A 12,651-nucleotide genomic window follows, 5' to 3' on the forward strand; every position below is an offset into this window, starting at 1 on the left:
TTTTTTGTTTTTTTTTTTTTTTTTTTTTTTTTTTTTTTTTTTTTTTTTTTGTTTGTTTGTTTTTTTGAGATGGGGTTTTTCTGTGTAGCTTCGGCTGTCCTGGACTTGCTTTGTAGACCCAGGCTAGCCTTGAACTCACAGTGATCTGCCTGCCTCTGCCTCCCAGAGTGCTGGGATCACAGGTGTGCAGCACTACGCCTGGCAGCAGTAGGTTGTTTTTTGTGATGCTTACTTAGTGCAAGACAACATACTTCCTCCTTCTCTTGTCAGGAGATTCCAGGAGGAACATCAGTTTCTTGGGGTTTATTGGTTCAGTAGTTGAATAGCTCAAAGGGAGGCACAAGTGGCTCTTGTTCCTGCCAGGACAGTTACCTGTTTACAGAACTGAAAAGGAAGTTCATGGCTGTTTTAGAAAATGTTCATTGGTTTTCAGACTGGTTACTGACGTGAGATTTGTTTTTGCTTTTGTTTTCACTTATGCAAGGGTTTGAGAATTAGGCTTCCACAGGATTTAGGTAGATTAAGAGGCAAGTTGCATTATCTTACATAACCTAATCCCAAAAGTTCCTAGAATTGTTTGTGAAGAACAAAATGTCACCTGAGACTGTCCACTTGCTGAGTTTGTTGAATGTCTCCTGTGTGGGAGCGTAGTTGTGGGTTGCATAGAGGAATTGGTGTAGGCTTCACCTGTTGTTAATTTCTTCTATCTTCAGTGGAAGATAAGTTCAAACAATTACTTTTGATGTTAGATTCACATGGGTAACTGGATGTGGCGGTTTGAATGGAAATTGCCTCCATAGGCCCACAGGGAGTGGCACAATTAGGTGGTATGGCCTTGTTGGAGTAGGTGTGGCTTTGTTGGAGGAAGTGTGTCACAGGGAATGGGCGTTGAGGTTTCAGATGCTCATGCCAGGCCCAGTGTCACACTCTTCCTGCTGCTTGACAATCCGATGTAAAACTCTGAGCTTCCTCTCTAGCACTGCCACCATGATGATAATGGGTTAAACCTCTGAACCTGTCAGCCAGCCTCAATTAAATGTTCCCTCAAAAGAGTTGCTGTGGTCAGGGTGTCTCCTGCTTCACAGCAATAAAACCCTAAGACACTGGACAACTATCGTGAAGACAGTATAGGAACAAGGTTAGAAATTGCTTCTAGTAGACAGACCCTTTCTCTGTTAGCAAACAGGCCGTTCCACTGGCCTGCTTTCAGGGACCTAACAGCTTATTATGTCATCACCTGCCATCATCGGGCATGCCAGGTGTGTGCTGTGGATAAAAGGGCCCCAGCCACCCAGATATCTCGATGTCCTGTTTCCCTCCCTCTCTCTCTGCCTTCTTCTCTTTCTCCCTCTGCCCTCTGTGCCTTTTCTCCTTGTTTTTTCCTGTTCCCTCTCTGTCTGCCTGGCCGTCTGCCTTTATCTCTTCTTGTCACAGCCTTTCATTCTCTCCTCTCTCAATAAACCTCTTACACCAGATCTGTTGCCTGGTGTAATTTCTCAGGGGTACACCTTTGCATGGGCCCACCAAAGGTACCCCATCCCTCACTCACATTTTCATCATATCACTTTCTGCCTAATAGTGTCAGCAAATATAATAATTAAAAAAAAACAAAACTTGCATATACTGAAAGAAAAATCCAGCTCAGATAATTCGGTAGCTGGACAGTTATATATATAACAATATATTGTTATAGAAACAAACTATTTGGAGTTCTGCTTTAACCCGAGTCTCCCAAGGGACCAATGTTACTGTGGCTTTAGTCACACAAATCTCCAACCTTGTGGCTCCCAGCATGGACCAGTCCTTGAGTTCAATCCTTAGCACCTCCTGGGTAGTTCCTAGGGCCCTCAGATTCTCCTTGTTAGTGAGGGCCTCTCTGACTCTGCCAACTCTGACCTACTCAGTAGGCATTTGCCTTTAGACTGAGGAGGGCACCCAGTGGTTGGAAGCCAGGCGCCTAGCTGAGTGAATAATTTTCTGTAAGACATTAATTTCATGCTCCTTCTAAACAATGGAGATTCATAGTGTACATTAGCCATGGCTCTGATACTCTTTGAAGAAAAGAGACCAAGGTAACTACAGCTCACGAATAGATTTTAGTGGAATGTGATTGACATCCACAGACCTAGCCATGTGGAAGAGGAAGGACCTCTGCAAATATTTAGGAGGAACATGGAACCCTTAGTTATCCAACCCTAGGAGTAAGCCACAGGGGTGTTTACCTGTGCGTGAAGCTTAAAATTGTTTACTTGAATAAGCTGGTCCTTGAAAAGTTATATTTAAACTACATTCTTTTATAAATGACACAAATCCTTATATTAAATCTCAGGATTCTGACTACTTGTAGAAATCTTTGATTTTACTGTATAAATTCTTGCATAATTGTATTTTTATGGATAACATTGTTTTACATCAAACTCCTGGATTTCAGGTGATGCATTTTGTGACTTAGAAAATGAATAATACTGCTACCTCCTACTTCTGTTTGTGTGAAGAATTATTTAGTCCTATTTTTTTCCATGCCTATCATAGTTCTTTTACAAGGTACCAAGGTATAGGCAGAGAATCACAAATCCACATTTTGAGAAGCTTGAAATTTGCAGGATTTAAAAATGTTTGTCTGTAGGAAGCACAGCTTATAATAAGCATTGGAGAAACCAGAATTGTCAATCATGCTGGCCTATTTTCTTCAATGGAAGGGAATGAATGACTCCTTTTCACCTGGGAGTCTTGAGTGAATGCTGTCTGACAACCGGTGTGATCCTTTGCTGTTCTCATAGGAGCCAGCCTCCACCTGAGAATTGTTTATGCCCTAATCCTGGGCTCTCCTCTCAGTGAATAGAACTCACCCTTATGAGAGAGGCCCTATGTTCTTTTGCATCCTCCACCAATTGAATATGTCCTTGTGCTTGTCACAGATCCTTCTTCTAGCTCTGAGCTCTGTCTGTCAGCCAGTAGAACTCATTTTTCCTGTAAAGGTCACAGGTGCTTTGCTACCTTGTTAAGCTTTGTTGTGATAACTGTCATGTGGAAATCCCTTTTCAAGCCTTTGCTATGCTGAAATGTGTAAGAAGAATAAACTCCGAGGTTAGTCTCTGGAAGATTTTGACCCATGCCTGTGCCTGTCATGGATCACTCCCTGTGGGCTGTGAGGTTTTCAAGGGGGTTGTCTTGACGATTGCCTACAAGTCTTTGCTACTTTGGATATGTATGCATAAGATAAGAATTATGCCCCACTTTCTTAATTATGTGTTCTAGCTAACCTTTTATTACATAGACCTGGCTGTATTTTAGCTTTGATTTAGTACATGCGTAACATTTGTTTGCACACTATGTTCTATATGTACATGACAGGACTTTATTTACACATCATCTTCTTTGTGTGTTTAATTGGATTTTGTTTATATTGCATCCACCAAGAAGCATATTCAAGGTCTGGGAGAAGGTCTGCTCAGTAAACTGCCTGCTGTTTAAGCATGAAGTCCTGAGTTTGGAGTCTCAGCACCCATGCCAGGAACCCTAGTGCTGTGCTGTGGCTTGGGTGGACAGGCAGATCCCTGCAGCATCCGATCGAAATGTTGAGCTCCAGGTCAGTAGAGACTCGATCTCCAAAAGGAAGGGAGACGGTGCTAGAGGAAGGCACCTGACATAAACTTCTAGCTTCTCCACGTGACCATGGGAATGCACACACACACACGCACACACACACACACACACACACACACACACACCCTTTATCTCTAGAAATTGAGATAGTAATTGTTAAAAAAAATCAGCATGAGCAGCACATGCACTCAAACACACCTGCAGTAGGCGTGGGGTGGGTGTCAGTGTTGTCCGTGGATCTTTGTAGGAGATTAAGAATGTAGTTTGCTTGTTTATGACAGAGCTGTTTGTTTGCTACTCTCCTCTCTCTCCAGCTGAATTGCAAGGATCTGGCTTTCAAATAGCACGGGGCAGTTATTCATAGGTTAATGGAGTGAGGCTGACTACTTGCTAAGAGTTATAGTAAATACTTTCCTAGATGTTCCAATGAAGTATTTTAAAACAGACCACGTGGTTTGAATAAAAATGGCCCCTATAGGCTCATATATTTGAATGCCTGGTCAGCAGAGAGTGGAACGATTTGAAAGGATTACAAGGATTAGAAGGTGTGTCCTTGTTGGAGAAGTGCTATGAAGGAGACATACTCCAGGCCCAAGTTTGTCTCTCTGCTTTTGTTCGGATCAGGATGTTCCTCTCGACCATTTCTCAAGCACCACACCTGCCTGCTGTCATGTTCTTTGCTATGATGGCAATGGACTAAGCCTCTGAAACTTATAAATAAACTCCTAATTAACTGCCTTTTTATGAATAGCCTTGTTCGTGGCATTCAAATGACATGTTAAATGACATTTAAAGATATAAGTGATTGTGAAAAGCAAAGATTCATTTAGTGTGGCGAAGTTGGGAAGAGGGACAAATAAAAAGGGCCCCATAACCCTGAATTATCTTAAGAGTACTGAGGTGAGCTTTGAATTTAATTGGAGCTAGTGGAAAGGGGTGTGCATAAGTGGACAGTTCTGGTCAAGGTGATCTGGTTGGTAATTGTATGAGCTCTGGTTCTGCAAGGTGATCTGAAGATGTGCTATTGAAGTCTGTATGAAAGGACCAGTCTGTTTCCTACGATGTGACTAGTCCTGCTCCAGAGCCAGCCTTGACTGAGGCCTCACAGGCAGGGATAATTGCTCTTTTCTGGGATAGGGTGGTGTCTATCATTCAAGGTTCTGCCATCCTGGATCCCAGGGGACTCAAGAGGAAAGGTGAAGGACAATGGTCTATCTCTGGTTTTTCAGCCAAAGAAAAGGTGACACCAGACATAAAATGGAGGCACAGATGCCAAGCTTCTGTCCTCAGTTTAGTGCCTTGTAGACTTGAGTGGAGTCATTGCTTTTTCAGTAAACGTGGCTTCTTAGAGTCTGTTCCAATTATATTTAACTCAAGTAATGTGGAAATTACAGGAGAATTTGAGGAACTAGAGATCAAAACACTGTTATATTTGGGTATTATGTTATTTTTTCTTCCATGCATCTCTAGCAGACAAATTTTATTTATAGTGCTGTGGGGAAAAAATCACTTAGAACTACTGTCAGTGATCTATCACCCAGCCTCACTGATTTGGACGATCCCAGAGGTTGCTCTAGTTAACTATCTAGCGGAGGACTCAAAGGATATCTGAGTCTCTCTTGCCCATTTTCAAGTCTTGCACAGTTTTTCCTGACATCATTTAAAAATATTTTTGAGCAATTTCATTCATTGAATAACTATAGGTTCGGGGTCTGAGCTAACTGCTCTTTTTACTTGCACTGAAGCCTGAACAAGAAGAGTGTTAGGATAAATCTGTAGAATTCTGTCATCTTGTGTTGTGAGTATGCTCTTCGCCCCACAAACCAGAGTATTGACACTACTATAGCCAAGGCTGTAGCAGCATTCTGACTCAGGTATTTTTGCTAATAATCAAATAAGATTCTATGAACTTACTAGTTTCTTTAAGAGAGAAAGAGGCAGGACCCTGAGTACAATTACATTTTTAGTGGGAAAAATTAAATACTATAAAATTTAAATTTATCTACAAATAACTAAAATGAGATAGTCTCTGAACTGAGTTGTTTTAAGAATTTGTATAGCCAAGTCTTTCTGTTGTAATTATGAAGTCAATAGGATGAGAAGCTTACCATGTAATAGCTGCAAACTGGAGAGTGCTCTCTAGGCGGATAAATGCTGCTTGTGCTCCTTTGTTTGGCAAGAAGACTGATATATCAGAGCCTACCATATGGAGATTGTAAGATAGGCAACAGAATTTTGAGTCCTTCACAGATATCAGCTTCATTTTATAAGTGAATAACCCGAAGCATTGAAAATACTAAGCTGTATTTCTTTAAAAAATATTGACCTAAGCAATGTAAGGCCTATTTTCCAAGTAGTCTAAAAGACAATAGCTGTAACTAATATGGCCATAGTAATTCTTTTTTTTTATAAAAATTTAATATCATGAGCTGTGCTTTTGATATGTTGTTTTCAAAAGTCATGTTATGTTTTACCTCAAGAAAAGATTAGGACGTAAGGGTGTGGATCTGAGAACCCCAGATTCTCAGAACAGACTGGAGGCCTGTTGATTTCTGTACACACTTGTCCTGTGACGCTAAGTGTTCCTCTTGACCTTTCACCATGGGTCTGGCTTTCTTGTGGACTTACTTGTATTTAGTTCTTGAGGCAGAGTCTCATGGCAGAGCCCATCATTTTAGGTAGTAAATACAAAACATGGCTCCTGGTCAGTTCAGAAGTAACTCTTTAAGTCAAGAGGTTTTTTTAGGCTCAGTCAGCTCCATCTGTGCATGGGGTTGTATCAGGCGGAGCATAAAAGGCATCTGTACTTGAGGGTAGAACAGAGTTCCCCAGGAGCAGATGATGACATACCTTGCCGGCTACTGGAGGAAGTTAGCCAATTTTTGGTTTACAGCGTTTTTCTTAGTCTGCCTTGGGAATGAATTTTACACATGCCCACACACTCTTATAGGCTGGGATTTGTAGAGAGGGCAGTGCCCAGGACTGAACTTGTAAACATGTGCGCTGGCCCTGAGATAAACTTCTCAGCCATTTGATTTTAATCTTGTTCCAGGCAAACTGGAATTCTTAGTTCATCTTACATTCTTATTTGTTTGCTATTTTTGTATCTTAAAGGAACACAAACATTTGTGTGTGTGTTGGCACAGTTTTTTATGGCAGCTTGGTTTGATAATTCATGTGGAATTTTCTTTTGAAGATGTTACTTCAAAGTACTTTAAATTACCAGGTCCTCATTGTTCTTTTAATTTCTGGTAAATACCTATTCTTCTTCATATCTTAAAAGAACCTGGCTTCAAAAGGCAAGGCTCTTAGATTTGTTGCTAAGACAGTTATTAAGTTGTTGAACTATGTATGGGCTATTTGGGTATGATATAACCTGTGCTTATGGGACTTTCTGACAAGGAAGATAGTGTCTTTAATTTCAAATGGAAGCTGCTTAGAATATAATAGCTAAGAGTTGACATAGAGAATTGAAAGAATTAAGTTTTTAATCCCATTTTTTGCTAAAGAGAACTGTAAAATGGAAGACTAATATTCAGATATAATATGGAGGTAACTAATCGCCTAAACTTAAATTTTACTTGGCACACATATAATAGTTTGATTAAAAGTAATTGAGACCAAATAAGACCAGTTAGGGAATTTCTCCATTACTGTGAGTTATTTCCATCACTTTTGTCAGGCCAGAAAGGAGAGAGATGACAGTATAGGGTCCTGAAAGGACAGTCACATAGCAGTACATCCTATGAAGTCCAGGTGGTTCACTGGTGAGAGAACTGAGGAGCTTGGTTTGATTTAACATAACTGGTAGCAGAGGCCCACGTAGGCCTTCACCGGGTCTGAACAGAGTCTGTTGCATCGTAAGCACAGAGGCAGCGAAATTCTTGCACTAAGGAAACTGTGATTCAGTAACATACAGAAGGTTATTTGGGCACTCCTACGGGTTGGGATTTAAAAGCAATTCAAACTGCTCCTTTAAATTGGAGGCATGGCATGTTGCTGAGGTCATCCAGCAAGACGTGGTGTTGGAAATTATTTCAGCTTGTAAACTTCTTGGTGAAAGATATTGGAACCAGAGGCATATTCCAGCCATCCAAAGGTAACACAGGGATTGAGGCTTGTCTTTCTGGAAAGGCCAGTGTTGATAAAAAACAAACCCCTTTGAGATTGTGGACACAAGTTCCTAGAAAAAAGCCGAACACATGTTAAAGATTCTGTAAGGCCAATGACTGATTAGAATTTTGCAGTTCTGTAGCCAAATTATCTTGGGCCCTCATTAGTTGGGTGAAACTTATGTGTTTGACCAAACGTCCTTGTAATTATTAGGCAAGTCCTTTTGGAATATACTAATAGACAGCTAACTCCATGTGTGACTTCCTTTTGCTTGATCTTACTCTTACTCCATCAGAACGTGGCATTGGGGTTGCCTGGTTTCATTTTCCTGGGCCATGCTCATCCATATTTGGTTCTAGAACATGAGAACTGTGTTTTCTTGTTTCAAGAAGATTCTTTTCTGTGTCCCATGTATAGTTGTTCCCATCAGTGAACCATAAAAGAGTGTATTTAGCCTCTTAGGTTCAGCTCTGGGTTCAGGTGAGGCCCCTAACAGGGAGTAGTTGTGTTTCCTGATGTTTATTTGCCCTGGTGGTGTCATCACTGCGTAGCTCTACCCTTTGCCCAGTGAAATGATGCAGTGCCTTTTCTTTTCTGGAACTCGCTCACTCTTGGTGAAAAGCCGTCCTCAGAGGTCACAGTCTAAACGGCATTGTTTCCATGCTTTGCCGGTTTTGTATCATGCAGTGACATTTAACTTCATCCTTTCCTGGAGTAGCCGTTTCACTCTTTTCTTAAGCTGTGGCCTCTCTCTCTGTGATCCCCAGCACCTGTGACTCTCCTGCCCCAAATCATCTCCTTCGTCCCCTTCATTTCAGCAGATTACAATTTATAATTCTGGCTTCCTCCCAGGGCATCTCTGCTCACAGCTGTTCTTTTCTGAGGGGAGGGGGAAGGAAAGCCAGTTTCCAAGGCATGCGGAGAAGGGCTCAACCACCAGAGTACTCGATGGAGTTTTGTATTTTCTCTTATAATCCAGCCGAACTCCTCAGAGAAGAGCGTGCTCTCTGTTCCTAGGAGAAGCCTGGCCTTCTGGGAAGTCTGTCAAGGTTCAGGACAGCTTGGGAGAACACACCCAGGTGACCCCTTGCATGTTCTCTTGGTTTGTCTCGAATTGCTAAGACCATGCCCTGAAGGGGAGATGAAGGGGCTCCGTGAGTGCACACGAATTCCTCCCTGTGAAGAGGGCTGGCACCAGCTGGAGGAACTGGCAGCAGTGAGGGCAGCGATTCTTAGCCTGTGGGTCCTGACCCCTATGGGGTTGCATATCAGATATTTTCATTACATTCGTAACAATAGCAAGTGTACAGTTATGAAGTAACCATGAAATAATTTTGTGGCTGGGGATCACCACAACATGAGGAGTATATTAAAGGGTCACGGCTTTAGGAAGGTTGAGAAGCTCTGTTCTAGAGGGAGACTGTACCTTTCAGCTCTCAGAGCCAGAGACTGTGCCTGGTACATTTCAGATGGCCAAGGTTGTAGAGGCTCTTGTTCAATTAGCAGAGAGAAGGAGGGGATGGCCTAGTTAAACTGTCTTTATTGGGCTGCTAGGCATTTAAGAAAGTGAACAATAACATCATATTCTTTAAAGCCAAACTCTTTAGTTTCTAAAATGTACTATTTGGAAGAAAGCTTTTTCATTATTTTTTCTAATAAAGTACAGTCTTAGTGGGAAACCATATTTAAATTGTTCTTGTGCTAGTACTGGTCTCTAGGTTATTCATGTCTATTTACACATCGTCTCCCTCCAAGAACAAATAACTGAACTATAACTGGCTTGCATCTGGCTTCAGAAACAAAGCATGCTTGCTGAAGTTTCCATATCGTCTGTGCCTAGCACATAATGGTGATACGATGGCACTGTCTCTCAGTGTTGCTTCTGAGCAGCTCACTGCCTGTCCACCAACTGACCAACTGGCCACCCAATCAGATTGCCATCCTGCAAAGAAACCCTCTGATTCTCATCCTCTGATGAAAGAGGTTTCGAAAAGACTAACCCTACAAATGTAGAATGGGAGACTGCCAGTGTCTTACGAAGTCCTGAGACCTTTGCTTTTTTCCTTCCTCAGCTGTGGCTCTTGTGTCCATTCCTTTCTGCTCTTGGATCTTTTCCTACTCCAGTGTGTTTTTCTTGGAAGCAAATCACCAGTAGTAACCACAGGGGCAGTTAAGTATTTTCCTACCAGGATTCTGAGGAATAGGAGCCCTTCCGCCATCTTCTGCATGTCATTTGGGTTCTTGTCTACAACAATTTATACCTTAACTTAAAAGATAATAAAAAACAGATTTTCAAATTATTATTAAATGTTCCCTTTCTAACTCCTTTCTAACTCCTTTCATACATGCTCTCCATCCATGCTCTTTCTTTGTTTACACACACACACACACACGCACGCACACACACCTATTCATTCTGTGTGATGTTACTTGTATGTGTGTGGCCCCAGGACTAACCACATAGTGTTAGATGACCAGTAATGGGTTGTTCCCCTGGGAAGAGGGTTGAGGCCTCATGAGCCCTCCCTTTCTATGTTAGTCTGACTGTTGGTGTCATTGTTGTTCAGGTCTTACTTAGTTTCCCCTTTTAACTGAATTCTAATTGATGTTTAAGGTCATGGCTGTAAGGATATTTGGGGACTTCCGCTCTGCAGACATTTGACCGTGCATGTCTGTGTAGCTACCTTGCTTGTCTAGTCCCAGAAAATCTTGTGTCTTCGCAGGAGACCTCCACTGCCAAAGCAAGCCCAAGGCTTTGGCTGTGCTTTCACTGTGCTGTGTATTACCACACAAGAAAGTCCCCAGGGTGCATCCACTGGCCTAGCAGTTCAGCTCATTTAGAAGGAGTGTTTGCAAGTCTCCTTTTGCTTCCTGTCCCCAGGTTCCTTGCTAACAAGACAGTTCTTCCATCTCACAGAAGGCAGGGAAGCCAACACTCCTTCTCAAGGTCGGAGGCCAAATAACTTGGAACTGGAAGATGAGACTGTTATAATGGTTTGAGACAGACCCAGGGGTTTTCATTATGATGCTCGAGCTGGCATGGTCAGTGCTGCAGCCCAAATGGTTCAGCAAACTTGATGTGGGATGCTTTCCCCTTTCTTCTGGTGTAACACTGGAGAAGTTATGCAGCCTGAACAGTCCACATCTGATTAGGTTGTGGTTTCTAGGCTCCCTTCAGCACCCTGCCCCCTTTTTGCAGGGATTGAATGTAAGGACGTTCATGCGACAGTGACAGTCTGTGGTTGTAGTTGAGATATAATTTTATATTTATCATTGAGGATGCAGGAGGACCTACTAAGGCACTTACTTTGGCTGTCTCACCTCACACATTAGCTTTTAAAAAGCGGTTACTATTTTTCAAGTGGCATAATAGAAATTTCCCTTCTGAACAAGGTTGCTGTTTTGACCCTGCTTTTTGAAATCACTTATAATAAAGAGGGAATATTCACCAAGGCTTTGTGTATTGTTGTTCTCTGCGTTCCTCAGTAACTGGTGGCATTTGTGTTCATCAGCATCTGCTTGTGAGGGACTCTGTGCCTTACTGGTATCTCTTGTTACAGAGAAGGTGTAAGAGAGCCATTTAGCAGGTTTCAGAACTACAGTTTAGTATGTAGAAGTTTTTTTTTTTTTTTTTTTTTTTTGAAAGCTCTTCTCTGGGCTACAGAGTGTAAAGTGCCTGCTCTACAGAGATGGCCATTGGGTTTGTTGGTCATTTGGTCATTTGAATTCTCGGTGATATTTCATTTGATCTCAGTGACCCTCGGGCAAGAACCTCACAATGGATCCTATCTCCAGTTGCATGGCTTTAGTCCTGTGAACACTTGTTCTCTGTTTACTGCCGCTGTGGCGCGGCTGTGAGACTTGCTTTCTGTGGAGTGGAGGGAGCCAAACCAGACATGTGCTCTGGGAACTGGAAGGCTACAGGGGTCAGTGCGTTAGCAACTTGGTCTAGCCTCCAACACATGCAGGCTAGGCTGTCTTTACTCTAGAGTTGTTTGTTTACATGCAGGAAGGAAATCCAACTGTCTGGCCAGCTTCTTTCTCCTCCTTCCTCTTCTTTGCATGTTGTCTTCAGCAGTAGAGCCCTGCTTAATAATAGGAAGGCCCCTTCCCCGCTAGTCTGTCAGGATCAACTTCCCTGTCTTGTAGTTCCTGGAGAACATGCCATTGACAACTCATTAGCTACAGCATGGCATTATCTTTCTGAATAGCATTCACCTTCAGACAACTAGCATTTGCTTTCTTGTGTCCTTAAAATGTTTTATTTTGGTCCAGTTATAGGGATTCTCATCTTCAGATACTCTCTGAATAATAATAACCCCAAGTAACTTTGCCACCAGGCAGGAGTACCTGGTGTCAAAGTTAGGTTTTCTTGTTTTTTCTGTATGAGGGTAATTCAAATGTGTATTAATTTTAAAACGTGATTTATTTAATGTCAGGTTGGTCTTGAACTCACTCTGTTGCCCAGGCTGTTCACACTTAGCAGTTCTTTTACTCAGTTTCCTAATGTTGGAGTAAGAATAAGCATGTGCCACTGTGCCTGACTGCCATTTTTTTCCCTTTGGTTTTTGGTGTTTCGAGACAGGGTTTCTGTGTGTAGCCTTGGCTGACCTGGACTCACTTTGTAGACCAGGCTGGCCTTGAACTCGGAGATCCGCCTGCCTCTACCTCTTGCTGGGAATACAGGTGTCCATCACCGTGCCCAGCTGTGTCTTTTATTTCATTAATCACATATACGTGTTGAAGGGATCATGCTGTATTTAGTTGAGACAACCTTTGAGGAAATGGGAGGAGGAAGCATGCCGAAGCCTTTTGTTCAGTGGGGTCATGTCTGTGTGCAGGTTCTTTGATATCTTTCTCTCTCTCTCTCTCTCTCTCTCTCTCTCTCACACACACACACACACACACACACACACACACACACACACACAC

At 42.3% G+C, this 12,651-nt stretch overlaps 1 protein-coding gene across 3 annotated transcripts in view; it reads left to right on the forward strand.

The window, feature by feature from the left end:
* The window catches only part of Sgms1 (sphingomyelin synthase 1), a 237,797-nt gene that overhangs the window by 124,395 nt on the left and 100,751 nt on the right, over positions 1-12,651 (forward strand). The window lies entirely within an intron of this gene.

This window comes from Psammomys obesus, unplaced genomic scaffold, assembly GCF_907164565.1.
Source record: "Psammomys obesus unplaced genomic scaffold, mPsaObe1.curated_primary_1811, whole genome shotgun sequence".
In the NCBI taxonomy this organism is placed as follows: Eukaryota; Metazoa; Chordata; class Mammalia; order Rodentia; family Muridae; genus Psammomys; species Psammomys obesus.